The sequence below is a fragment of the Schistocerca piceifrons genome, chromosome 9, assembly GCF_021461385.2.
Source record: "Schistocerca piceifrons isolate TAMUIC-IGC-003096 chromosome 9, iqSchPice1.1, whole genome shotgun sequence".
In the NCBI taxonomy this organism is placed as follows: domain Eukaryota; kingdom Metazoa; phylum Arthropoda; class Insecta; order Orthoptera; family Acrididae; genus Schistocerca; species Schistocerca piceifrons.
The window spans coordinates 156,543,271-156,567,861 of NC_060146.1; the positions used below are offsets into that span (position 1 = coordinate 156,543,271).

Genomic DNA, 24,591 nt, shown 5'->3' on the forward strand with positions numbered 1-24,591 from the left:
GGTTGTGTACAGGTCTGTGCATTCCCATCCGTTCGATACAATTTGAAACGAGACTCGTCCGACCAGGCAACATGCTTCCAGTCATCAACAGTTCAGTGTCGGTGCCCAGGCGAGGCGTAAAGCTTTACGTCGTGCAGCCGTCAATGGTACACGAGTGGGCCTTCGGCTCCAAAAGCCCATATCGATGATGTTTCGTTGAATGATTCGCACGTCGGCACTTGTTGCTGGCCCAGCATTGAAACCTGCAGAAATTTGCGGAAGCGTTGCATTTCTGTCACGTTGAACGATTCCCTTCAGTAGTCGTTGATCCCGTTCTTGTAGGGTCTTTTTCCGGCCACAGCCTGATATTAACGGTACACTCGTGAAATGGCCGAACCTGAAAATCCCCACTTCATCGCTACCTCGGAGATGCTGTGTCCCATCGCTCGTGCACCTACTGTAACACCACTTTCAAACACAATTAAATCTTGATAACTTGCCATTGTAGCAGCAGTGACCAATCTAACAACTGCATCAGACACTTGTCTTATGTAGGCGCTGCCGAGCGCAACGCCATATTCTGCCTGTTATCATATCTCTGTATTTGAATACACATGCCTATTAGTTTCTTTGGCAAGAAACAGGATAACTGGAACGCCCCTGACACGTGATGTAAGGAACACATCAGAGCGTGGAAGTACAACACAACACTTACAGACTACCCTGAACTGGAATATCAAAGGCCAAACACAGTACAAGAAGATGAGTACAACACAATAGTCAGTAAAACTTTTGTTCGATGTGGATGTGGAACACTATGACTGTAATGCGAAAAGGTTTTCAGAAATTACCACAACCAGTCTCTTATTTAAATAGATGAGTTTCAGTAAACCATGACCGGTTTCGAGCTGAGTAGCAGCTCATAATCGGATAGTGCATATATACATTCAGTGCTTTTTTTGTTGTCGCTTTGTGTGGCTTGTTGTGAATCTGTGGCAAGATAGAAAACGACAGAAAATAAGCGCTAAGTGTGGTACAGTTTCACGAAATGTTACCAATGTAAGTACTACTTAAAGGTGTTACTTACAGCTAATACATTCTACAGATATATATCACATAACAAACATATATCTGCAGAATCTACAAGGATTGGAACTTAAATAGTGGCAACTATTTATTCACAACCGATACAAAAGAGTCACATGTTTGCACCTGTTACTGTCCTTCAAAGTAGTCACCAGTGTTGTGTAGAACCCGTTGCCAGCGATGTGGAAGGCGTAGTATACCGTTAGCAGATCCTGTTCTGTTGGTGCGAATGGAGCGGTCTACTGCCTGTCGAATCTCTGAAACAGTTCTGAAACGAATGCCACGAAGCCGAAACTGAAACGCCAATCCAGCGAATGGCGTCATTATGGATCACCGCGAATGTGGAAAGTGCGTCAGAGCCACAGTATGGTGAAAGTTATGGTGATTCTACTGTAAAACTGTGATGGTGTTATCCTAACGCATTACGTTCCTGCATGGCAGACCGTCAATGCACAGTATTACTGTTCGTTTTTGGGGCATCACCTGCGACCAGCTTTGCGAAAGAAGCGGCGACACTTTCTGCGCAACCGAACCATCATTTTGCACGACAGCGCAAGCTGTTGCTGCTTGTTCGGTCGATGGGACTGGAAAGTACTGTACCATCCACCATACTACCCGGACTTATATCCTTGTGACTTTGATTTGATTCCAAAGATGAAGGAAACACTTCATGGCATTAGCTTCAGAGCTGTTCCAGAGGTTCGACAGGCGGTAGACCGCTCCATTCGCACCATCAACAGAACAGGCTCTGCTAACGGTATACTACGCCTTCCACATCGCTGGCAACGGGTTCCACACAACGCTGGTGACTACTTTGAAGGACAGTAATGGGTGCAACCATGTAACTCTTTTGTACCGGTTGTGAATAAATAGTTGCCACTATTTAAGTTCCAACCCTCGTATTAACTATAAGTAGAACTTATACCGTAAATATTTCGTGAAACTGTACCACATGTGGGCACTTATTTGCTGTCGTCCTCTATCTTGCCACAGATACACAACAAGCCTCACCAAGCTCCAACAAAAAAGCACCGAAAGCACACTGAAACGCCAAATAAACTGATATAGGCACGCGTACTCAAATAGAGATATGTAAACAGGCAGAATATGGCGCTGCGGTAGGCAGCGACTATAGAAGACAGCAAGTGTCTGACGCAGTTGTTGGATCAGTTACTGCTACTAGAATGACAGATTATCAAGATTTAAGTGAGTTTGAACGTGGTGTTACAGTCGGTGCACGAGCGATAGGGCACAACATCTCCGAGGTGTCGATCAAGTGGCGAATTTCACGTTCGACCTTTCCACGAGTGTACCGTTAATATCAGGAATTCGGTAAAACATAAAATTTCCGACACCGCTGCGGCCGGAAGTCCTGCAAGAGCGGGATCAACGACGACTGAAGAGAATCGTTCAAGGTGACAGAAGTGCAACCCTTCCGCAACTTGCTGCAGATGTGACCAAACAACAATCTCTGACTAGAGGACCGAATAAGAAAATCAGTGTAACATGAACAGCCGAGCGAAGCGTACAGCTCAGCCGGCAACAGCAGACTTTGGTAGCCGCAACTCCGGAACAGAGAGGTGGACTAGCCCAGCGCTCAGACCTAGAAAGCGTTACTGCGTAGGTGCCACATTGGATCGATATCACACTATAATATTTATTTGTCAAGGCTGATCTGTCAAATATTTATCTTAGGTCAGTATTACACTCTCATATTTATTAGTCAAAGCTGATATGTCAAATATTTATGTCAAATGGTTCAAATGGCTCTGAGCACTATGGGACTTAACTTCTGAGGTCACCAGTCACCTAGAACTTAGAACTACTTAAACCTAACTAACCTAATGACATCACACACATCCGTGTCCGAGGCAGGATTCGGACCTGCGACAGTACCGGTCGCGCGGTTCCAGACTGTAGCAACTAGAAGCGCTCGGCCACTCCGGCCGGCCTATTTATGTCAAAGAGATTTGATATTGTAATAGGGAACTTCGTCAAATCTCGCCTTTCTTCAAAGAAATATAATCAAATATAGGGCCTCGCCGTAGATTTGATAATAAAAGTCGTCCGTCTTCTGTTCACTGCACTGTGAAATGTAACCGCCTGGAGCGCTGGCATCGCTACAGCTATTTGGCGTCTGTAGAGTGTTTGTAAACATGGCTGAAAAGTTTAGTTAGTGTGTTCCTTGGACTCTTTTTAACAACCTTGCTTCGACTGGGGACGGAGAAGGGGTACAGTGCATGCTATTAATTGTCTGCTGATAGGCAGGTGCGATATACTACAGACGACTTCAAATCCACAATAACAGCTACACCCATATCTAGACACATCCAGGCAGCTTTTCAGCAAGCCGGAATAGAAGAGGTGAGCACACTCTAAAACAAACAAAAATTCTTAGTGTGGTGTCACCGCCAGACACCACACTTGCTAGGTGGTAGCCTTTAAATCGGCCGCGGTCCGTTAGTATACGTCGGACCCGCGTGTCGCCACTATCAGTGATTGCAGACCGAGCGCCGCCACACGGCAGGTCTAGAGAGACTTCCTAGCACTCGCCCAGTTGTACAGCCGACTTTGCTAGCGGTGGTTCACTGTCTACTTACATTTTCATTTGCCGAGACTATAGTTTAGCATAGCCTTCAGCTACGTCATTTGCTACGACCTAGCAAGGCGCCTTTATCAGTTACTATTGATATTGTGAATCATGTACCGTCAAGACCGACGTTCATCATTAATGGATTAAAGTTAAGTATTCCACCAGCTACGTCCGTTTTTCTAAATTCTAATTTCCTTGTCCTGTTCCAGACCTCGCGCCAGCCTGCATGAGCTAAAACGCATGCCTTTCGGCCTCCTCTAGTAACACGGTGTTGGCACTCCTGCCAACCACAACATTGGCGTCGAGGCAAACACGCGTTCTTATCGATATTGCCCTGATTTATTTGTGTAATGGCTTCGCCACAATCTCCAGATGTACTGTCCAAATTTTATCGCTTACAGAAACAGCAGACGCAGGCTTTACAGGGTGCCCTTGGAACAGCTCGTCCAGGGTCAATGTGCGATGCAAAACGATGGGGCAGCAGCCGCTCCACCGCTAACGCAGCCACAACACACAGTTGCACCAACTTTTCGACCTTTTGATGCTGCAATGGAAAGCTGGACGGAGTGGTCACGCGAATTTGGATTCCATGTCGCCGCCTACAGAATTCAAGGTAACAAGCGGCAGCCTTATTTCTTATCATCAGTGCGGCTGGTCCCGGCGGAGGTTCGAGTCCTCCCTTGGGCATGGGTGTGTGCGTTTGGCCTTAGGATAATTTAGGTTAAGTAGTGTGTAAGCTTTGGGACTGATGACCTTAGCAGTTAAGTCCCATAAGATTTCACACACATTTGAACATTTTTTCTTATCATCAGTCAGGGTGAACACGTACCACATGATAGTCAAATTATTTCCCCGATGCGACGTAGCAACTCTGTCCTACGACGAAATTTTGTCTGCATTAGATGCATATTTCAAAGAATCAGTCAATGTAGTTGCGAAAAGGTATACCTTCTTTCGTACAAAACGTACGGCAGGTCAGACTAATCGGGAGTGGGTTGCAACCTTGCAAGGCCTTACTATGGATTGTGCTTTTGAGTGTCAATGTGGACTCCCTTATTCAGATACTATGGTATGTGATACAATTGCACAGAACGTTTCTGATGTTCGTATAAGGGATGGACATATTGGATCGGCAGGGCACACTTGACTTTGCTCAGGAATCGTTTGAAACTTCACCAGCCGTGTGTCAGGTTAACCAGCCTGCCGGGCGAGCTGCACGGAGCTGTAAACAGCCCTCGCGCCCGGCCGCACTGCTGCCGCCAGGCTCTCAGCCAAGTGTGCCGCGCAGGCAAGCAAATGCAGTGCTCAAATCCTGCCCGCGGTGCGCTCCTAGACATTCGCGTGAGAATTGCCCGTCATGCGCGGCTATTTGCTTTTATTGTAATAAAAAAGGACGAGTTCAGAGTGTTTGCCAGAAAAAGCTCAGATCGCAAACTCACAACCATTCCAGGCCCTTTGCTTCACGCCGGATCCGAACCAAGGATACTCAGGCTCGTGATACTTCGCCCATGGGAATTCATGTGGTTCGTTCCACTCCACTCAGTGCCACTCCCTCTAACAGTGACTGTGTTCGTCCCACAAATAGTGTGCGTCGACATCGCTGGAAAGCCCGTCAAGTCGCAATAGATTCTGTACCAGTGTCAGTTCACGTTGCACGAGACAGTCGCTCTTGTCGTCAGCAGGACAATAAACTTTTTGTGGACTTGGACATTAATGGTAAAGTGATACCATTCCAGCACGATACCGGGGCTGCAGTTTCACTGATCAATCAAGACACTTACAACCTGCTGGGCACACCTCCATTGCGTGCCGCAAATGTTAAGTTAACTAGCTATTCAGGTCAAGAGATCCCTGTGTTAGGACAGTGCAGCCTTCTTGCAACATACAAAGGACAAACAAAACTTGTGTCATTTTACATCCTTAGTTCTTCTTCTGCAGTGAACTTGTTTGGTTTCGATTTATTTCAGTTGTTTGTCTATAGTAAATCAGGTCCTATCAGTGAACCAGACTGTGCCTTGAGACACTGTTTCTTGTCTATGTGAAGAATTTGCAGACATTTTTGCACTGGGCCTTGGTTGCGCTAAGAACTATAAAGCACATTTGGAACTGAAAGTAAACGCACAATCGAAATTTTTCAGAGCGTGCAATGTTCCCCACACATTGCGTGATGAGGTCGCAAAAACATTACACGATTTGGAATCACAGGGTGTAATTGAACGTGTGCAGGCTTCTCTCTGGGCATCACCCTTAGTAATTTTGCCAAAACCTTCCAGAAAATTGAGACTTTGTGTGGACTTCAAGGCAACAGTGAATCCACAACTAGTGATTGCTACTTTTCCTTTACCCCGCCCGGAAGATCTTTTTGACAAACTGTGCCTGGGTACATATTTTTCGAAGTTGGACCTAGCAGATGCGTACTTGCAAATACCGGTGGACGAAGAATCCCAGCGCGTTTTGGTGGTTAACACGCATCTTGGGCTGTATCGATTCAAACGACTGCCATTCGGGTGTGCATCTGCCCCTGCATTGTTTCAGCAATATCTACAAACTGTTTGTGCGTCGGTCCCTACTGCAGCAAACTATCTGGACGATGTTGTGATCTCCGGAAAGACGGAAGAAGAACATTTGGCCAATCTCGGAACATTATTTCAGGTCTTGCGACAAAATGGTCTTCGCTTGCGGAAGGACATGAGTGTGTATTTTTCTCGTGATTTGCCATACCTGGGAAATGTACTCAATGCCCAAGGCATACATCCCAGTCCCACGCACCTTCGTGCCATACAAGACTTGCCTTCGCCGCAGAATTTTAAGCAGCTACAGAGTGTGCTGGGAAAAATAAATTACTATAACAGATATGTGCCACATGCCTCTTCCATTTCAGCTCTGCTTCATCGCTTACGCCGTAAAGGTGTTCCGTTCGTCTGGACGACGGAATGCGAACGCGCCTTTCGCCAGTTGAAATCGGCGTTCCTTTCCAATACTTGCCTTACGCCATTCGATCCCCAGAAGCCCCTTTTGTTGATGGTGGATGCATCGGATTTCGGGATCGGTGCTGAGCTTGCGCACAAAGATGGATCGCACGATCGCCCTACTGCCTTTGGGTCCAAATTGCTCTCGTCTGCGCAAAGAAATTATTCACAGATCGAGAAAGAAGCATTGGCTCTCGTATTTGGTGTTACAAGGTTTCATGATTTCTTGTTTGGTCGTCACTTTACCATAATCACATACCACAAACCTTTGACATGGCTTTTTTATCCAACCAAGCCTGTACCTCCACGTACAGCGCAGAAATTCATACGCTGGTCTATTTTCCTCTCGCAGTACCGCTACGATATCTTGTATCGGTCCACTGCTAAGCACGGAAACGCCAATACGTTGTCCCGCTTGCCTGTTGCTGAGGATAGGGCATTCGATTCCTCCGAACTTGCTTGCATGTTCATTGATGCGGAAAGCCATGACGTGGTCGAATCGTTTCCGATTGATTTTCGTCGTGTAGCTACAGCCACAGCTGCCGACCCTGTCCTTGCTACCGTTCTGCGTTTTGTTGCTACGCAATGGCCCTTGTCAAAGTCGCGGATAGGGGATCCGTTGGTTCACCGATTTTTTGCTCATCTGGAGAGACTTTTTGTACGACGTGGTGTTTTGCTGTTGCATTCTGATAATGATCAGTCCAGCGTCGTGGTACCACATTTGTTACAGTCCTCTGTCTTACAGCTTCTCCACCAAGGACATTGGGGTATAGTGAGAACGAAAAAACTTGCTCGTCAGCACTGTACTTGGTTCGGAATCGATGCCGCGATTACGAATATGTGCTCTTCTTGCACGGTGTGTGCCGAACAACAATCAGCACCACCGCGGAAATTCTTTGCATGTCCAAAAGCCACTTCCCCTTGGCAACGCTTATACATCGATTTTGCTGGTCCATTCTGGAATGCTCGATGGTTGGTTGTGGTAGATTCATTCAGTAATTTTCCTTTTGTTGTCCAGATGTCTTCCACGATGTCATCTGCCACCATCCAAGCGTTATGTGCTATCTTTTCCATTGAAGGTCTTCCACAGACTATTGTTTCTGACAACGGCCCACAATTCATCTCCGCAGAATTTCAGTCATTCTGCAAGGCCAATGGTATTCAACATCTGACGTCCGCGCCGTTTTCGCCACAGTCAAAAGGTGCTGCTGAACGATTGGTCAGGACTTTCAAGTCACAGATGTTGAAGCTGAAAGAGTCGCATTCTCGGGAGGACGCTTTATTGCTCTTTTTGTCCTCGTCTCGCTCTCAGCCCCGATATGATCGCTCGCCGGCTGAGTTGTTCCATGGTCGCCCTCATCGAACCTTGATGTCTTTGCTGCAGCCGCCGCATCAGGTTCCTGTGCAGCGGCAGACACCTGCTTTTGTCCCAGGCGACGTTGTCTACTATCGCCACTATCGAGGTTCACGGCTCGAAAGGCGCATTCTTCGCTGCCTCGGAAGCGCTATGTTTCTGGTTTTGGGGGCCTCTGGTGAGGTGCGCCGGCATCTCAACCAGCTGCGCCTCTGTCGTCGCACGGGATCTGCCGCTCCCCGTCTGCTTTCAGCGACTGTGCCGTCCGGTCAGCGCCCTGGGGACCCATCTACTGGCTCGCCTCATCCCCAGGTGTTAGCGACGCTGCCTTCCATTTTGCCCCATGGCGACGCGCCGCCGCCACCGCCGCCGCCGCCTGTTCTCCCGCCGGCGACACCCGCAGTGAACGCGTCGCTGCAACCTCCGGGTGCCTTCCTGGGTTACGCGCCGCCGATCGCTTCCCGTGACCAGTTGTGCTCCGACATGGAACTCTTGCCCGCTCCGGACCATATGTCGTCTTCGCCTGTCGGGTGCCCCGGTCCGATGGAGGTCGACCCTTCGGCCCCTCCTGTCTCTCTACGGGCGCATACACCGCATGTTGGCGTGCACCCTGGAGCAGGTTTTCAGGCGTTTCCTAGCTCCCCGCGGTCCGAATGGCAGGGTGCGGGTGGCACCGCCTCGCCTGTTGTTAGGCTCCCCACCTCGTCGCATACGTCAACATGGGGCCCTCCCCACAGCGGGCGGTAGCCTTATGCAACAACCGTACGCCGATTTGCGGGGGAGGAATGTGGTGTCACCGCCAGACACCTTGCTAGGTGGTAGCCTTTATATCGGCCGCGGTCCGTTAGTATACGCCGGACCCGCGTGTCGCCACTATCAGTGATTGCAGACCGAGCGCCGCCACACGGCAGGTCTAGAGAGACTTCCTAGCACTCGCCCCAGTTGTACAGCCGACTTTGCTAGCGATGGTTCACTGCCTACTTACGTTCTCATTTGCCGAGACTATAGTTTAGCATAGCCTTCAGCTACGTCATTTGCTACGACCTAGCAAGGCGCCATTATCAGTTACTATTGATATTGTGAATCATGTACCGTCAAGACTGACGTTAATCATTAATGGATTAAAGTTAAGTATTCCACCAGCTACGTCCGTTTTTCTAAATTCTAATTTCCTTGTCCTGTTCCAGACCTCACGCCAGCCTGCGTGAGCTAAAACGCGTGCCTTTCGGCCTCCTCTAGTAACACGGTGTTGGCACTCCTGCCAACCACAACACTTAGCTCGCCATTCTACTTTGTCCAAGTTTTATTCCTGGATGGCAGAAGTTAAAAAGTGCCTCATGTGTTTCGTACGTTTTATTAATTTTGTAGTTATTGGAACACTTATTCTATTAATGAAATTATTCAAAAATAAAAATAGTTGTTAGTGTCCATATAGCGTACCTAACATTTATTTACATTCAGCGCATTATAAACGGCTTCACGCGTTTATGGAATTATTTTGGCTAACGTGCACTCTGGTTTTCGAGCGTTGTGTTGTTAGCTAGAGTAGCTGTCTCCTGTAGTAAGAAATTACAGTGTTATGGTGAGGCTATCTTCTGAAAATACAGATTTTCTCAACTGAATATTCTGCTTTTTAATATGAGAAGTCACTTTACTGAACCAACACTGGAACGCTCTCTCATCGATTGGTAAGTAATTTACCGCATATAATACTTGACGTCTTTTAACTTTCAGCTCTCGTAGCAAATTTTGCTGAATGCTTTATTATCTCGGCGTAAAACTTACGACTTCACCCAAGTATGTTCCTTTTTCTTCCTCCGCTTCTCTTCCAAATGCACAAACAATGCAATTGTGGTACAAGCAAGAGCAGAACTTAATAATAAGATGTTATTGACTGCCATCTTGAGCTTTGATGGAAAATATGATGACAGCGTAATACCCCTTAGCGCCACGTCAAAGATCTTTGTCAAGGAAATTCGACGAATATTTGATCATACTTCTTTGTCAAAGTCATATGATTGTGTAATACGAGCCATAGCTCTGTACGAATCAAGACAACTTATAGTACTCCATGCAATGTTGTACGATTGTTGAACTCCCTCGCTCCTAAATGAAGTGATACATGTTACAAAAGCTGAGTTGCGTCGACCACGTTTAGCAACTTTGGTCCGACAACAAAATACCAGAATTGTGGATGACGTTTTTACTTGTTGGTGCTAGCTTACCAAGAAAATGACGACAGCAATAACAGTAACAATGTAGCAAGTTCGGCAAACAGTGTAATACCATCAAATGCATACAGGGTCATGTTGGAACTTCAGGATCAAAGAAAATTAACTGAATAAAAATACCCCAATTTGATATCTGGTTTGTTATTATATTCAAAACAATCCACAGAATTTACACGAAGAACGCGTTTACATTAAGAACGCTATGTACCCAAATTTTTGGAACGCTCATTCTGCCGTTTTCCGTAAGCCCTTAAATACATATCCACTGCCAGTTGTTGTTCAACATTGCTCTAATTCCTTCACAGCCGGCCACGATAGTGACAGCATTCAAGACAGTTACAGAGCGTGAGGAGAATAGCACTTTACAGTTCGAAACCTAGACCGAGACTGCTTCACTAGGTTCGTAAACGCGATCAGCACTCCCATTCGTCAGTTTCACTGTGCGTTGTGCTCACAAAACACGGGAGCCAACTTATTGCTGCAGCATGTGCTAAAAAGCGATAGTGCAAGAGGATTTTGGCAGATCAGTTTAAGATCTAAATCTAAAAAAGGCGCTTGGAGTAGACGACAATTCCTCAGAATTGTTATTGTCTTTCGGAGACCCAAAAGTGACCAGAACGTGCCACCTGGTAAGTAGGACATATGAACACGGGAAATCTCCTAAGTCTTCAAGAAGACTGCGATATGAAACTTTCCCATCAGTGAAAACTCTATGTAGAGTGAAAATTTCGTTCTGTAAACATCCCCCATGCTGCGGCTAAGCCACGTCTCCGCAGTATTCATTCTTCCAACAGTGCTAGTTTTGTAAGTTTCGCAGAATAGCTTCTGTGAAGTTTGGAAGGTAGGAGACGAGGTAGTGGTTGAAATAGAGCCGTGAGGAGGTGTTGGGTAGCTCAGTCGATTGAACACTTGCATGCGAGCGGCAAAGGTCGCTGGTTCGAGTCTCGGTCCAGCACACAGTTTTGATCTGGCAGGAAGTTTCATATCGGAACACATTTTGATGCAAAGTGAAGATTTCACTCTGTAAACAATGTGATACTTTTAATTCCAAAGAAAAGTCAAGTACTGGCAGATGTATTACCAAATAGTAAAAATGAGTCATAGTTGGAGAGTACGGGTAGAAGAACAATTTGGATTCTGAAGAGATGTAGGAGCATGTGAGGCTGTATCGACCATATGATTTATGTTAGAAGATAGATTGAAGAAAGGTAAACTCACATCATAACATTTGTAGATTTAGAAAAAGCGTTTGACAGTGATGAGAGGGTGTGTAATCTACAACGTGCGTTGCAGTTATGAGTCGAAAGTCACGGGAGACAGTTACTGAAAAGGGAGTGTGTCCGGGTTGTGGCTTCTCACCAATATTATTCAGCTTGTACGTTGAGCAATCGGAAAGCAACGGCGAATTTTGGAAGGACAATTAAAGTTTATCGAAACATTGAGGTTTACTTATGAGATTGTAATTCCGTCACAGAGACATCAAAGGACTTGGAAGATGTATTCAATGAAATGTATAATGTCTTGAAATGAGGTTGTTAGATGAAGAACACAAAAGTAAAACTAGGGTAAATGAAGGTAGTCGAATTAAGTCAGTCGATGTGACGGAATCAGATTAGGAAATAAGTCATTAAAAGCAGCAGATGAGTTTTGCTTTTAGAAAAATAACTGATGATGTCGGAAGTGGACTGCATACAAAAATTCAGGCTTCCAATACCAAGGAATGTTCTTCTGTAAAAGAGAAACTCACTAAAATTAATATAAATTTAAGTGGTAGGAACTCTTATCGTGAAAGCATTTATCTGTTGATTTTTTTATGTAAATGTAAAATGAACGGTAAAAAGTGCAGAACAGAAGAATATAGGGCGTTTTGAAACCTGTTGCTACAGAAAAATGCTGAAAATTGGATGTGCAGTGAGGATAACCAGTGAAGAGGTTCTGTTGCGAACTGGAATGCAACGTCGTTTGTTGCAGAACTTGAGTAAAAGTAGGGATCGGTTGATAGGAGACCCTGAATTATCAAATTTTTCAATGGTGAAAAGCGGGGGCTGGGGGGGGGGGGGGGAGTTTAAGGAGGGGGACATAAGGCTCGTCTCCGGCAGGTGGGTTCAGATGAGTGTATGGAGCAGTAGTTATCCTGAAATGAAGCGGCTTGCACAGGTTCGACTAGCAGCGAGGGCTGCAATAACGCATTCCTCGGACTGAGAACCGTAACAGATGAGGTAAATAAAGGGAACTATCTGTATCACGTTGAAACAGAGATTGTGCGTTTCTCATTACTCAGTCTGGAGCGTACATTCCCATATCTACTTGCACACCATGTCACACTTTAATATCGAGGATTAAGAAGAGAACGTTTACATTAGTAACAGTGCCTGAATTATCAAATCTTAACACTATTGCCGTACACTGACATTTCGAAATAACAGTCGTGGCAGATTCTGTGGTACAGCAAAGTGGTCGCGTTTGCTACACTTTGTGTTCCCTGCTGAATTAAACACTGGCGTCCGTAAGGTCCAATTTCTTTCACTGAATTATGATAGTTTCTTTAAGAAGTGGTATAAAATGCCCTTGATCACAGTTGATGATTTGTTTGCACTAATATTCAAGCTGCTCTGGATGTCATTATACTGGGCGGGTGTTCACGCCATTTCGTGCGGCGCCTAATCACTGCAGCTTCTCTACCCGACGGCCGCAGTGTCGGTTGGGTTGCAGCATTTCAGGCGCTTCCTGCGCTCGACGTTTGCTAGACACGCGGCAGGAAAAGCACTTCGGTGTGAAGTTCAGGGCCAACCATAGGTGTGGTACCATACTTCTAAAACAAAAACAGAAATTTAAAACCGATTAGTAGGAGATGCGGGAGAGGGAAGATCTATAACCCTATGTTATCAACACGGCGGGTATTTCCGAAACATCCATCGCATCTTACGGAAAGGGTGTCATGTGATGTGTCAGTCAGATAGAGAATTACACGAGAAAAAACAATGGTGCGCCGGCCGGGGTGGCCGAGGAGTTCTAGGCGCTACAGTCTGGAACCGCGCGAACTCTACGATCGCAGGTTCGAACTCGGCCTCGGGCATGGATGTGTGTGATGTCCTTAGGTTAGTTAGGTTTACGTAGTTCTACGTTCTAGGGGACTGATGACCTCAACAGTTAAGTCCCATAGTGCTCAGAGCCAAACAATGGTGCCTTCCATTTTTTAATATCTTCATTCTTTCATTAGTGATGACTGAGGTGTCTTCCTTACAGGTGAAGTGAAAGCTGAACACGTTGAGACCGTCCTGGTTTATTCACTAGATGCAGTAATTTCAAACAAGACTTCGATTCCTCCATAATCAAATTGTGTTTACGACCGTTTGTGTCTCTGTTCCAGATTTCTGTCTTAGCAGAACGTTGTAACACGTTTTGAGCTCAGAGTTGTGGACACCAGTGCTTAATGAATCTACGGGAAAAAAATCGCAGCACCAAAAAAGAATTCATGTAGAGTACTGAAATTCCGGGAATACATTTTTTCTAGTTACCATATATAAGTGATCAACATTCCAGGATCACAGGTAAATGTAAGAGCTAGATAAGCCATTGCAAATGTGAAATGCTGGAATATTAATAACAGGTGTAACGGCTAGAATGTTGAATGGAAGTATGCAAACGTGCATGCATTGTTAGTACAGATGCCGGATTTCAGTTTGTGGGATGGAGTTCTATGTCTGTGGCACTTGGTCGGTCAATGCAAGGACGGTTAATATTGGTTGTTGAATTGTCGTTCGGTGATGTCCAACTGGTGCTCGATTGGAGACAGATCTGGCGATCGAGCAGGCCAAGACAACCCGTCGTCACTCTGTAGATCATGTTGGCATACAATATCGCTATGTGGACGAGTGTTATTCTGTTGGTAAACACCCCATGGAATGCTGTTCACGAATAGCAGCACAACAGGTCGAGTCACCATACTGCACTCAGGGTCCGCAGGATAACCACGAAAGAGCTCCTTCAGGTGTAGGTCCAGTGTGTTAGCACACAGACAGGTTGGTTGAAAGCCCTCAGTTCTCCTCCTCCTAACCAAAACACGGTCACCAATGGCAATGAGGCAGAACCAGTTTTCATCAGAGAATACAACAGAGCTCTAGCCTGTCCTCCACTGAAGTCGCAAATGGCGGTGGTTTGGGGTCAGTGGAATGCACGCTACAGGGTAGCAGAACTGTCCTTGAGGTGGCCGATTTGAAAATTTCGTTGTGTCGCTGTGGTGTCAACTGCCTCTAGAATTGCTGCTGCAGATGCAGTACGATGCGTCAGAGCCATAAGCCGAACACGGTGGTCTTACCTCTCGGTAGTGACATGTGGCCTGTTGGAACCCGGTCTTCTTACGATCGTACATTCTGATGACCATCGCTACCAGCACTCGTTGTTGTTGTGGTCTTCAGTCCAGAGACTGGTTTGATGCAGCTCTCGATGCTACACTATCCTGTGCAAGCTTCTTCATCTCCCAGTACCTACCGCAACCTACATCCGTCTTAATCTGTTTAATGTATTCATCTCTTGGTCTCCCTTTACGATTTTTTGCCCTCCTCGCTGCCCTCCAATAGTAAACTGGTGATCCCTTTAAGCCTCAGAATATGCCCTACCAACCGATCCCTTCTAGTCAAGTTCTGGCTCAAACTTCTCTTCTCTCCAATTCTATTCAATACCACCTCATTCGTTATGTGATCTACCCATCCAATCTTCATCATTCTTCTGTAGCACCACATTTCGAAAGCTTCTGTTCTCTTCTTGTCTAAACTATTTATCGTCCACGTTTCACTTCCATACATGGCTACTCGCCATTCAAATGATCTCAGAAACGACTTCTTGACACTTAAATCTATACTCGATGTTAACAAATTTCTCTACTTCAGAAACGCTTTCCTTGCCATTTCCAGTCTACATTTTATATCCTTTCTACTTCGACCATCATCAGTTATTTTTCTCCCCAAATAGCAAAGCTCCTTTACTACTTTAAGTGTCTCATTTCCTAATCTAATTCCCTCAGCACCACCCGACTTAATTCGACTACATTCCATTATCCTCGTTTTGCTTTTGTTGATGTTCATCTGATATCCTCCTTTCGAGACACTGTCCATTCCGTTCAACTGCTCTTGCATGTCCTATGCTGTCTCTGACAGAATTACAATGTCATTGGCGAACCTCAAAGTTTTTATTTCTTCTCCATGGATTTAAATACCTACTCCGAACTTTTGTTTCCGTTACTGCTTGCTAAATATACAGCTTGAATAGCATCGGGGATAGGCTACAACCCTGTCTCACTTCCATCCCAACCATTGCTTCTCTTTCATGCCCCTCGACTCTTATAACTGCCATCTGGTTTCTGTACAAATTGTAAATAGCCTTTCGCTCCCTGTATTTTACCCCTGCCACCTTCAGAATTTGAAAGACAGTATTCCAGCCAACATTGTCAAAAGCTTTCTCAAAGTCTACAAATGCTGGAAACGTAGGTTTGCCTTTCCGTAATCTATTTTCTAAGATAAGTCGTAGGGTCAGTATTGCCTCACGTGTTCCAACATTTCTACGGAATCCAAACTGATCTTCCCCGAGGTCGGCTTCTACCAGTTTTTCCATTCGTCTGTAAAGCCGTGACTTATTAAACTGATAGTTCGGTAATTTTCACATCTGTCAACACCTTCTTTCTTTGGGATTGTAATTATTATATTCTTCTTGAAGTCTTTGGTTATTTCGCCTTTCTCATACGTCTTGTCAGCACTCATTCTTGCCAATTCTTTCTGCAGTACTGCAGAAGGAACATGCACCTTCTCATAGCCCTATTACACGATCTCGCTCAAACTCATTGAAGTGTTAATACCGGCGCCTTTGCCTGTTGAAGGCATTCTCGACTACCATCAACTCCCCACATCCAATTTCAAAGGTAACTAACGCTCACGACTGTGTATTTAAAGAAAACCTGGTTTGAGTCCTAATAGTGCCACTAGGACCGCCACTCTTATGTAACTGGCGTAAAAATTGAGTAGCCATCATCTTTGAGATGCAGAAACACGGCTTCCAGTTTTTGTTCATGTCGCGAAACTCTTTCTGGGTGTTGCGATTTTTTTCGGCAGAGTGCAAGAAGCAGATATAAAAGAAGCTATGCAAAGATTCATATGCTCACATACGTTGCAGTACCACACAGATCTGCATCTGGCCAGACTTCGAGCTGAAGATGGTAACACTAGTGCCGTTACCCTGTCCCTCGCGTCGACTTCTGCCACAGCAGCAACGAATACGACGGCGTTCACATCATCACCAGCATGTCGAACCTGGTCGTCTAGTTGGAAAGTGTGTGCCTAGAAACCAAAAAGTTACAGGGTCGATTTCCGGTCGCACGACTCGTGTTTCAGGCAGTTTTTAACGCCAGAATCTCTGGAGTTTTCGAACCTCCTGAAACAGCCAAAGGGGAAAAAGATATACCACCTCAATTCGATGCATTTGCAACTTGTTCTTAGTCTTTTTACTTTAGATAAGTTTTTCTGTAAGGAACATTCATTCAGATGGTATATTATTTTAAGTCTGAACATTTACTACAATCATGCTACATTGTTATAATTTATTTGTACAGGAAAAAATTGGTACAACTGGAAAGACGACGTAGATTTTGATCCGATGGCGGTGGCGGCATATACCACCTGAGGGATAGTAGATGTAACAATCGTTTGAACGTCACCCGCCACAGATAGCGTAGTGGCATAGCTAAAAGAGCGCCATCACTGTCTGCTATTTTATAGGGAATGCTCACAACAAGAAAGCTCAGTGTGGTGCGAATGTGTGAAGCAATCAGGCAACCATGCTATGGAGACGCACTCGTGCTCCCTACAACCAACTGAGCGGGTCAGAAATGGGTCAATTTATGGCCTTCCAAGTGGCGGAACGGTCCTTTCGGAGATTTGTCATACAAGTTGGACGTGCTGCGTCAGTTGTGGAACACTCTCACGCCCGTAGACGAGGTTCTGGACGTCCACGCAGCACAGGCGCCCGCCAGGATCGTCGTATTGTGAGGGCGGCAGTGGTAGGTCGTACAGCTGACTCTGTTATGTATGAGACGGAACTACGGGCCTCATGGAAAAAGGGTGACCCGGCTTAGTCTCGCAATTTTAGTCTGATCACGATGTGTGGCCAAGAATTGCACGCGTTGATCACGTAGGCTGACGTGATAATCAATGAACTATACTTGACGTGATGTATATGGAACATCTTAGGTGATTACAACATTAGTAGACAGGAATACAATTAAATACTTAGCTTTAATTCAGCATCAGCGGTGAACGTCGATCTTGACTTTGTACAATAATATTTACAAGTGCAGTCATAGACTGAACTGCAAATACTGCTTTACTATTCTGATTGCTTCACACTTATAGATCAATTGTCAATGCATAAACTGTATGTGGCGCCTGGCTAGGTCGTAGCTACTGACTTAGCTGAAGGCTATGCTAACTAGCGTCTCTGCAAATGAGATCTATCAAGCTGTAACAAGTGAAACATTCCTATTTAAGCCGGCTGTAGAACTGGGCCAGTGCGCCAGCTTGTCTTGTAAGACCAGCCGATTGGCGGCGCTCGGTCTGCTAGCGTCGACAGTGGCGACTCGCGGCTCCGATGTGTTCTGACGGACCGCGGACGATTTAAAGCCTACAACCTAGCCGGTGTGGTGCCTTGCGGTGATACCACAGAGGCGGCAGGGGTAAGAGGGGTAGTGAGCCCAGACGTGTCAACACGAAATGTTGCGAACAGGTTATTAGCAGTGGGATTACGAGCACGCACACCTCTTACTCAACTTCCACTCACGCCACAGCATCGACGAACACGGCTCGGCTGGTTCCGCCAGAGCATCACTTGGAAGATGGAATGGAGCGCAGTGGTCTCCAGCGATGAAAGCAGATTCTACCCACTCGCAAGTGATGGTCGTCTGCGCGTACGACGTCGACCTGATGATCGCTGTTTCATAGAGTGCGTTCCTACTGGATCCGCATTCGGGAGGACGACGGTTCAAACTCGCGTCTGGCCATCCTGACTTGGTTTTCCGTGATTTCCCTAAATCGCTTAAGGCTAATGCTCGGATGGTTCCTTCGAAAGAGCACGGCCGCTTTCCCTCTGTCCTTTCCTAACCCAAGCTTGTGCTCCGTCTCTAATGACTTAGTTGTCGACGGGACGTTAAACACTAATCTCCTCCTCCTCCATCTTTTCATCAGAATCAACGTCGCTGTCATCTAATTCATCCGAGCTCCCTGCTGTACACTGTGTGATCAAAAGTATCCGGACAGCCCCAAAATCATACGTTTTTCATATTAGCTGCATTATCCTGCCACCTACTGCCAGGTACTCCATTTCAGCTACCTCAGTAGTAGCCATCAGACATCGTGAGAGAACAGAATGGGGCGCTCCGCGGAACTCACGGACTTCTGATGTGGTCAGGTGATTGGTGGTCACTTGTGTCATACGTCAGTACGCGAGATTTACACACTCCTAAACATCGCTAGGTCCACTGCTTCCGATGTGATAGTGAAGTGGAAACGTACAGCACAAAAGCGTACAGGCCTATCTCGTCTCTTGACTGAAAGACTGCCGACAGTTGAAGAGGGTCGTAATGTGTAATAGGCAGACATCTGTCCACACCATCACACGGGTTATTCGAAACTGCATTGGGATCCACTGCAAGTACTAGGCGGGAGCTGAGAAAACTTGGACAAATCACGCCGGTAAATGTCAAACGACGCCTCGGTTGGTGTAAGGAGAGTAAACATTGGACGATTGAATAGTGGAAAAATGTTTTCTGGAGTGACGAATCACGGTACACAATGTGCCGATCCGATGGTAGGGTGTGGGTATGGCGAATGCCCGGTGAACGTCATCTGCCAGCGTGTGTAGCGCCAACAGTAAAATTCGGAGGCGGTGGTGTTATGGTGTGGTCGTGGTTTTCATGGAGGGGGCTCGCACCCCTTGTTGTTTTGCGTAGCTGTATCAAAGCACAGTCCTAGATTGATATTTTAAGCACCTTCACTGCTGGAAAACAGTTCGGGGATGGCGATTGCATCCTTCAACACGATCGAGCAACTGTTCATAATGCACGGCCTGTGGCGCAGTGGTTACACGACAATATCATACCTGTAATGAACTGGCCTGCACAGAATCCCGACCTGAATCCTATAGAACACCTTTGGGGTGTTTTGGAATGCTGACTTCGCGCCAGGCCTTATCGACCGACATTCATATCTCTTCTCAGCGCAGCACTTCGTGAAGAATGGGCTGCCATTCCCCAAGAAACCTTCCAGCACCTGACTGAATGTATGCCTGCGTGAGTGGAAGCTGTCATCAAGGCAAATGGTGAATTCCAGCTTTACCGATGGAGGGCGCCACGAACTTGTCTTCTTCAGCGAGATTTCTGGATACTTTTGATCACATAGTGTGTATTTCTGCTGAGCACATCTGCATTCCCGTGTTTCTTCCCTGACTTATTCTTGTAATCGAACTGCTGGATGTGTCCTTTAACCTGATGACCATTTCCGAGCGGTATGGTCAGTAACTACTCTAAATTTATTCCCATTCAATACCGAATATATGTGATTCCATATATGAGGCTCAACAACTCCTGTTCTGTAGTAGAATAGTTTTCTGCTCTATTAAGTTGTCTTGATGCGTAAACCACAGGCTGCCTCTCACCGCTCACAGCCTGACACAAAACACACCGAAAAGTGAATTTAGATACATCACCCAATAGTATACATTCCTTCTGAAAATCCAGAAAAATCAAAACTGGACTTGACATTGAAGTTTCCTTCGCCAGTGTGAATGTGGCCTGACAATCCTACATTCACACAAATCTTGCACCCTTTGTCAACAGTTGCATGAGTGGTTGCGTTATAGTAATGAACCCCTCGCGATTTTGAGTAGTTGCATTATATTAGCGAACTCCTGATGATTTTTCCTTTAATAATTTAGGAGAGCCAAAAGTTACTGTAGCTAATTACCAGAATAATGATCTGGGGAACTTGTACCTCTTGTACCTATTTTTACCAAATATTTGATAATTATATGAACTCCGTTCGAACAGGCCATGAAGGCCCAACGGTACTGACCGGCCGCCGTGTCATCCTCAGCTTAAAGGCGTCACTGGGTGTGGATATGGAGGGGCATGTGGTCAACACACTGCTCTCCCGACCGTATGTCAGTTTACGAGACCGGAGCCACTACTTCTGAATCAAGTAGCTCCTCAGTTTGCCTCACAACGGCTGAGTGCACCCCGGATGCCAACAGCGCTCTGCAAACTGATGGTCACCCATCCAAGTGCTAGCCCAGCCCGACAGCGCTTAACTTCGGTAATCTGACGGGAACCGGTGTTACCACTGGGGCAAGGCCGTTGGCTGATAATTATATGCCCAAAGTAAACCATTTCCTCTAAAGCAAAATAAGGCCTTTCAAAGCTCAATGCCAAATGTGCAGCTCACGACCTCTTAAAAATTTCCTTCAGTCGTTGCATGTGTTCCTCCATGTCTCTGAAGAACACAGTCATATCATCTAGGTAGACTCGACATTGGCAAGGTTTTAGCTCCTTCAGCACTCTTTACAACAATTGTTGAAACGTTGTAGAAACATTCTTCCACTTGAACATTGTTCTTCAGTAGTGATAATTATCTCAGGGTACCAAGAACGCAATCTTCGGTTAGTCCTCCAGAATTACTTCTGACTGATGGTTCTCATTTTTTAAACATATAATAGAGAAATACCGGCACTTCTCCAAATTATTAGTGGTCTCTGTGATGTCGCATGTGGGGTATGCATCAGTGACAGTCTTATTATTAAGATGAGGGTCGTGTGTAGACATCTCAAGCAAGAACAGTATACCTACTCTCCAAAGGCTACTGCTCTCCCCTCCTATTCCTTCTGGTATCTGCAATTAAATAAAATTCTCCGAAATCGGTTGCAAATATCGAGATATCCAGTAGTTACAGTAAATTGGTGTTTCAACAGCTGCCAGGATTCACTGAATGTCACTGGCAATAGAATCTGAGGAAAAAACAAGTCTTCAAACCTGAATAATGACTCCTCTATTAATACTCTTCCTATTCCATTTAGATATTCTACCTTCTTACATAACACAATCTTAGCAAGGCCTATTGCTGACCATAGTTTACTTGGTTCAAATGGCTCTGAGCACTATGGGACTTAACCGCTGTGGTCATCAGTCCCCTAGAACTTAGAACTACTTAAACCTAACTAACCTAAGGACATCACACACATCCATGCCCGAGGCAGGATTCGAACCTGCGACCGTAGTGGTCACGCGGTTCCAGACTGCAGCGCCTAGAACCGCACGGCCACTTCGGCCGGCCATAGTTTACTCCCTCTGTGCACCACAGCTTAGACGTTTTCTCACTAACTTCCACCGCACATCACAGAAGATCAATTCTCGCTAAATATTGACAAAAAGTCTAACCCGGGGACCATACAGCAACCCTCACTCACATGACACGTTAATTCCACACAGTCCTTAACTGAATCGTCTCAACCCGAAAATCTATTTCCAGTGACTCCAATACGCTTACGAACAACTTCAGTTGGTACTCTCAGGAAGAATAAAAAAGAAATTCCTCCTTTGTATCTCTGGTTTTCACGAGAACAAGGTTCTGATTTCCTATATATCAAAGAAAAAAAAGAAAAAGTTTGTGCGTATGACAAGTGCACTCCATGACAATGATCACATTGATCCAACAATTGGGGAACAAGCAAAACCCGAAATCATCACGTATTATAATCGGACAAAAGGAGGTGTTGATGTGGTGGATCGACTGAAAGAAGAATATTTCGTGGCTTGAATAGCATGTACGTGGCCACTGTGACTACTTTTTTGGATTTTAAACATTACTGGCGTACACAGTAATATAATTTATGAAAATACAAATGTGATTGTTACTAGGAGACAGTGCCTGAAAACGCTGGCTCTAGAGCTAATACGACCATAAATTGTGCATGGGAGTACAATACAAAATCTATCTCATCCTCTACAGCAAGTTATAAAACGATTTACCAGTGAAACTGGCGTTTCAGACACTGAAAACCCCAGTGATCTACACTCCTGGAAATGGAAAAAAGAACACATTGACACCGGTGTGTCAGACCCACCATACTGGCTCCGGACACTGCGAGAGGGCTGTACAAGCAATGATCACACGCACGGCACAGCGGACACACCAGGAACCGCGGTGATGGCCGTCGAATGGCGCTAGCTGCGCAGCATTTGTGCACCGCCGCCGTCAGTGTCAGCCAGTTTGCCGTGGCATACGGAGCTCCATCGCAGTCTTTAACACTGGTAGCATGCCGCGACAGCGTGGACGTGAACCGTATGTGCAGTTGACGGACTTTGAGCGAGGGCGTATAGTGGGCATGCGGGAGGCCGGGTGGACGTACCGCCGAATTGCTCAACACGTGGGGCGTGAGGTCTCCACAGTACATCGATGTTGTCGCCAGTGGTCGGCGGAAGGTGCACGTGCCCGTCGACCTGGGACCGGACCGCAGCGACGCACGGATGCACGCCAAGACCGTAGGATCCTACGCAGTGCCGTAGGGGACCGCACCGCCACTTCCCAGCAAATTAGGGACACTGTTGCTCCTGGGGTATCGGCGAGGACCATTCGCAACCGTCTCCATGAAGCTGGGCTACGGTCCCGCACACCGTTAGGCCGTCTTCCGCTCACGCCCCAACATCGTGCAGCCCGCCTCCAGTGGTGTCGCGACAGGCGTGAATGGAGGGACGAATGGAGACGTGTCGTCTTCAGCGATGAGAGTCGCTTCTGCCTTGGTGCCAATGATGGTCGTATGCGTGTTTGGCGCCGTGCAGGTGAGCGCCACAATCAGGACTGCATACGACCGAGGCACACAGGGCCAACAACCGGCATCATGGTGTGGGGAGCGATCTCCTACACTGGCCGTACACAACTGGTGATCGTCGAGGGGACACTGAATAGTGCACGGTACATCCAAACCGTCATCGAACCCATCGTTCTACCATTCCTAGACCGGCAAGGGAACTTGCTGATCCAACAGGACAATGCACGTCCGCATGTATCCCGTGCCACCCAACGTGCTCTAGAAGGTGTAAGTCAACTACCCTGGCCAGCAAGATCTCCGGATCTGTCCCCCATTGAGCATGTTTGGGACTGGATGAAGCGTCGTCTCACGCGGTCTGCACGTCCAGCACGAACGCTGGTCCCACTGAGGCGCCAGGTGGAAATGGCATGGCAAGCCGTTCCACAGGACTACATCCAGCATCTCTACGATCGTCTCCATGGGAGAATAGCAGCCTGCATTGCTGCGAAAGGTGGATATACACTGCACTAGTGCCGACATTGTGCATGCTCTGTTGCCTGTGTCTATGTGCCTGTGGTTCTGTCAGTGTGATCATGTGATGTATCTGACCCCAGGAATGTGTCAATAAAGTTTCCCCTTCCTGGGACAATGAATTCACGGTGTTCTTATTTCAATTTCCAGGAGTGTATGTCAAGTCTGTCCAAGTCGCAAAAATCGGATGACAAAAAAGGCTTGTATCCAGTGTCAAAAATTTTTGTGTTATGAACATGCTCTAATATTATGTGATACCTGCAAAGCTCAGATATATGATGAAGATTAAATCACAAAAGCTAAATAATAATAAATACTTGTTTTCTAAGTGCCTCAGAAGACTGGCAATTGTAATTGTCCTAAGATTATAACCAACAACTCATTGTTTACTGCAAAGAAATGTACCTATTACTTAAATATGAGTGTTTTATAAAAAAGAACAAAGTAATTTAAACATTTTAGGTACATTTCAGACTGCTTGTTGAGTGTGAGCAAAATTCTTCGCACGCAAACAATCGCATAACTTTTAAAGGCGCGAGTTCTTGCAGGGTTAAATCTTGTACAGACAAGAACTATTTACCATAGAGGTACCCAGCTTTATAGGAATGATGTTCAGACATGTGCTACAGGGTTTGCATTATCAGTACCATTAGTGTCATGGCTAGGTGCTGGAACTAGTATGGTGGCACAGAATTGAAATACAAACATCGATGTTCATTACAGTTGCAGACAGTCAACATGGGTCTGGACAAGTTGAGGAAGGTTTAATCGTAAAGCTGTTTCATCAAAACAGCAGTAACAGTGTTGCTGCTTTTGATGAGTATGGCTGCAGTACAGGAATATGTAGAGGTCCTCTTTCCATATCAGGGTTCAAGAACATGATTCAGAAGTTCAAATTAACTAGAAATTTGGGAACTGCTCCTGGGAGAGGCTAACAGACCAACTGTAACATAAACTGTTGAAGTTATTGTCACCATGGTTTAGAATGCTGGATGCAATGTGTGATCC

General features: G+C 46.0%; 1 pseudogene; it reads right to left on the reverse strand.

The window, feature by feature from the left end:
• Window positions 1-20,493: 20,493 nt before the first annotated feature.
• Window positions 20,494-20,610, reverse strand: LOC124717595 (annotated as a pseudogene).
• Between the last annotated feature and the right edge of the window lie 3,981 nt (window positions 20,611-24,591).